At 47.3% G+C, this 5075-nt stretch overlaps 1 non-coding gene across 1 annotated transcript; it reads right to left on the bottom strand.

Annotated features, from left to right (window-relative positions):
- Positions 1 to 1407: 1407 nt before the first annotated feature.
- LOC115062785 lies at positions 1408 to 1512 on the bottom strand. Its single transcript, XR_003842713.1, has one exon. It is a non-coding gene; the product is annotated as a U6 spliceosomal RNA (small nuclear RNA).
- Between the last annotated feature and the right edge of the window lie 3563 nt (positions 1513 to 5075).

Here is a 5075-nt window from a genome sequence, read left to right as displayed (position 1 = left end):
AGAGGCAGGTGGATTTCTGAGTTCGAGGCCAGCCTGGTCTACAAAGTGAGTTCCAGGACAGCCAGGACTACACAGAGAAACCCTGTCTCAAAAAACCTTAAAAAAAAAAAAAAAAAATAGAGATGCAGGAGCAGGATTTTAGCGACACCCTGGGGTTATTCCCTTGCACCAGAAAAACAAACAAATAAGATATATAGAGCTTGTTCCCAAATATCCAGATTTAAGTGGTCTGTAGTGGGGCCCTAGCATCTATTCTCTAAATTATATTTATTTGTGCACATGTGTGCGCGTGTCCACACCTGCATATGCGTGCTTTCTGTGGCCTTTGTATGGAGGTCTGAGGATCATTTGCAGGAGTTGTTTGCAGGAGTTGTTTGTAGTGTTCCATGTCCTCCAACTCCACTCCTCCTCCTTCTTCCCTTCCTCTTCCTCCTCCCCCTCATGTGGTCTGCAAGGATCAAACTCAGGTTGTCAGGTTCGATGGCAAGAACCTTTATTGGCTGAGCTATCTCACTAGCCCTTATTTTTTAATTAAAAAAAAATTGAGATAGTCACACTTTGTATTCTAGATTGACATGAACTCTCTGCAATGAGGTTAGAGGCCCCCATTGCTTCTATTCCTGCCTCGAGGGAGGAGCCATAGGATCACATGCCTGGAGCACTGGATGAATTTGCTGAAGGAAGGCAGAAGTGAGAGTCTCTCACATGCAAATCTAACTTATCTGAAGGTAAATATTGCCCCTGAGGATGGCAAGCATCTCCCGGTTCACCAATCCTACTTCTTAGACACAGGAACCCTTCCTGTCAGGACTGAGCACAAATGCAAGGTCCCCCACCAGTGAGGCAGGAACGCAGAATCTCCGTGGGACCCGAGGAGAGTCTCTGGGCAGTCTTCCTCTCTAGAGGCCTGTGGTGTTCAGGCTCTCACCCCACCACACAGACAGGCCAACTGCCCGACACAGAGGCCTTCCCAGCCTCTCGGATGGAATCATTTCTTCCGTCTGTTTTGAGCGCCCCGTCGGGGTATAAACATGTTTGTGTCTTCCCAGGAAAGTCATGTCACACTGCCCTTTCCTTCACCGCCCAGCTGAAGCCATCATGTCTGGACTTCCACTGGAATGAAGGTTTCCCCTCAATTCTGCACCTTGGGCTTATATGCACAGAGAAGGAGATGAGCGAATATGCAACCTCGTGTTGAATGCTGGCCTGTCTCCTGCTCCAGCCCGGAAGCTATGTGGAAGCTATGTGAAGGGAAGAACCATGTCTACTTTCCTTTTTTTAAAAAAGATTTATTTATTATTATAGATAAGTACACTGTTGCTGTCTTCAGACACCCCAGAATAGCAAAGGAAATGTCTGAGAGAGAGAGATAAAAATGAATGTTTTTCTTAAAGGAGGATAAGATTTTAAAATGTGGACCTCTTCGGGGATTTATATGTCATCCTCACACAGGGACCATACCAATCTCTTTAATTGTTCCAATTTTGGATGCAAGCTGCCAAAACCAGAAGCGCATGCATTTTTTAGAGAATTTATACAAATGATATTTTTATAGGCTGCTGCTCCTCATCTCCGTGCCATCTTCAAGCTTAGTGGATACATAGCCTCATGCTCTCTTTCTTTTTCTTTCCCGTCCCCCTCCCCTCCCCCTCCCCCTCACCCCTCTCTCTTTTAACACAAGAGTAGTCACTGTTGCCCAGGCTGGCCTCAGACTCCTGAGTTCAAAGGCTCTAGTTTCCTCAGCCTCCAGAAGAGATGGTGATATAAGAATATATCACCAGCCGGGTGTGGTGGTGCATGACTTTAATCCCAGCACTCGGGAGGCAGAGGCAGGCAGATTTCTGGGTCCGAGGCCAGCCTGGTCTACAGAGTGAGTTCCAGGTCAGCCAGGGTTGTACAGAGAAACCCTGTCTCAAAAAAAAAAAAAAAAAAAAAAACAGAGAAACAAAAAAAAAAAAAAAAAAAAAGACACATCACCACATCTTCCCCTCTCCTCTTCTCAGCTTTATTGTCTCCTCTTCTTCCTCCTCCTCTGCCTCTTCATCTCCTCTTTCTCCCCCGTCTCCTCATCATCTTCCTCCTCCTCTTTTTAACTGTTGTGAAGAACATGAAAACTGGAGAAAACATTGCATTGGTTAGAGAAATAACTCCAGAATAATGACCTCTAAGTTTTCAGTGGCCTGACACGTAGCCTACCGGTCCCCCAAAGAGACCTTTTCCTTTGGACATCCATGTCCCTAGGGTTGGTTGCAGCTCACTTCCTCCACTCTCTGCTTATACAGTAGGTAGCCAAACCCTCTTTTCCAAAGGTGGGGTATTCCATCATGGTCCTGACTTGGTGGGGGGCCCTAGCTCTCTGAGTCCCAGAACCCTCTTCTCCACTACCTGGGGATAAGGCAGCTGCTCTCTGTTCTAAAGGGGCAACATTGTCCTGAACTAAGGCACATGGAGTAGATAAATCAGAGATTTAGCAAATCTTATAGAGGCCACCGGCTGGTTGCCTTGATGATGGCAGTGACTCTCAGTGGTCCCCTCTTGGTGATGATCTTCTCTGTGTGACCCCTGGACGGGCAGCTTCAGCAGTACCGTTAGAAATGAAGACCCTCAGGCTATGCTGGACCTTCTGAGTCAGCTCAGAAGGGCAGGGCTAGCTGACTTTTTTTTTTTTTTTGAAAGATTTATTTATTTACTTACTTACTTACTTACTTACTTATTTAATGTGTGTGAGTACATTGTCGCTGTCTTCAGACACACCAGAAGAGGGCATCGGATCTCATTACAGATGGTTGGGAGCCACCACGTGGTTGCTGGGATTTGAACTCGGGACCTCTGGAAGAGCAGTCAGGGCTCTGCTGAACCACCTCGCCAGCCTGCTAGCTGCCATTTTTTAAACGAATCTACTGGACTGTTTGAGACAGAGCCACTTGTAACTCAGGCTGGTCTCACATTTACTGTGTAGTTGAAGATGACCTTCATCTCCTGCCTCTGTGTCCCACGCACTGGAACTGCAAGTTTGACTCCAAGCCTCGTGTTTATGTAGTGTTAGGGATGGAGCCCAGGGTTTCTCGTATGTGAAGCAGGCACTCTGCCATCTGAGCAGCATACCTAGACCCTCCGACACTAAGCAGCTACTGCCTCAGGCCAGTGCACATCAGACCCTACTTCACACCAGAACCTTCTTGGAAGCCCCCGACAACCCTACTGTTCAATCTTCCCCACCGACCCAAAGTCAAGACCCAGCTATCAGGACTGCCCTAATTCTTTCTTGTACGTCTACTCATGGCCCCTGAGCATCAGCATCACCTGAGAGAGCTCAGGAGAAATTCTGAATCCCAAGCTTGGCCCCAAGGCTCATACAGACTACACTTCAAACTGGGTGATCCTCCTGGCTCACTAAAATATGTGAATGTTTTAGCTATGGCTCAATCCCACAGGGTCCCTGAGGGAAAAACGGTCAGTGATAGTCATAGACAGGTTTGTGCTTCTATGCCAGTTGGCTTCTACCGTAGGCTAATCTTGAAGCTGCCCCCTCCACACCCTACTCTCCTGACGAAAGCCAGGACCTGGGTTATAAAAACTCAATTTGAGATGTGTCTGAAGCTTTCTGAAGTACAGGTCAATGTACCTTCCCGAAGCCAGTCCAGCTGCCCAGGGGCGGTTATTGGGTTGGTGGTGTTGTTTTCTGACTCTCTGAGGACCTGGCCGTCCTGTCCCCACCAACGGATGCGAACAACCTCAGACAGAAACATTAAAGTCCGTGAGCGCCTCCAAGGGGGCCCTAGAGAATAAGCCAGCGAGGAGGAAGCTCTTTAATTAACGCTAGGGCTGTGACTCTGACCGCCATGTTATTAATTACAGCCCATTACTCCCTGGTGGCATCCTTAGAACAAGCTATTGCTCACTCACCCCGCCCAGCCCCACCCTCCAGCTTTCCCTTCTTACTCCTTACTCAACGTTTCACCAGAGTGCTACGCAGTGATTTGAAAGTGAAACCAAGGCTGACTCAGAATTGGAACAAAGTTGCATCTGGAGGAAGCGTTTCCTTAAACTTGCAGAAAGTACAGCAGAGTGGAATGGGCAAAACTTGTGAGCGAGAGGGGCAGAAACCTTATTGTTCTGGAAGTTTCTAACTTACAAAGAACCTTTTGTGGTAATTTGGTCCATACGCTTCCTTTACTTTTTTTGCCCTTTGCTTGAAAGTGATAGAGGGAGGGGAAATCTTGTTTTTAAAAACATGTGGATTTTGGGGGTTTTTCTTTGGTTTTTTTTGGGGGGGGGAGGGAGTGGTGGTGGTGGTGGTGGTTGGTTGTGTTTTATTTTTGCTTTGAGACAGGGTTGCATGTCACACAGGCTGGCCTCAAACTTATTTTTAGCCAAGGATGATCTTGAACTTCTTCCTATCTCCACAGCTTCCAGGAATGTGCCACCATGCCCAATTTTAAGGTGATTAAGTGGTTCATGTGTTGTGGGGTCTTCAAGCCTGCGTTCACTCCTGTCCCTATGTGCTAGTGTGAAGCCGTGGGGGAGGGGTTTGTGTACTGGGCAATGGGGTAGAAAGTGGCTCAGAGGGAGTCCGTTTACTGCCTCGGGTCTCAGTTTTCTCATATCTAAAATAAGGGATGCCACAGGGTGTGACAGTGCACACCTGTAACCCTACCCCTCCGGATGCAGAGGCAAGCAGGTTGTGAGTTTGAGTCCAGCCAGGGCTGCATAACAAAGCTCTATCTCAAAAAATAAAGCTAAAGGGCTGGAGAGATGACTCAGTGGTTAAGAGCACTGACTGTTCTTCCAAAGGTCCTGAGTTCAAATCCCAGCAACCACATGGTGGCTCCCAGCCATCCGTAACAAGATCTGATGCCCTCTTCTGGAGTGTCTGAAGATAGCTACAGTATACTTACATATAATAAATTAATCTTAAAAAAAAAAAAAAGTGTGGTGGCCAGTACTCAGAAGGTAGTCCGAGGCTGGAGGATCAAAAGTTCAAGGTCCTCAGCTACAGAGCAGTTTCACACCCTAGACACGTGACCACCTGTCAAATAAGTAAGTGAAGAAATACACAACATAAAGAAATTCAC

This window comes from Mus pahari, chromosome 1 (assembly GCF_900095145.1).
Source record: "Mus pahari chromosome 1, PAHARI_EIJ_v1.1, whole genome shotgun sequence".
In the NCBI taxonomy this organism is placed as follows: domain Eukaryota; kingdom Metazoa; phylum Chordata; class Mammalia; order Rodentia; family Muridae; genus Mus; species Mus pahari.
Note: the sequence above shows the minus strand (reverse complement) of the source record. Positions and strands in the feature narration are given on the sequence as shown.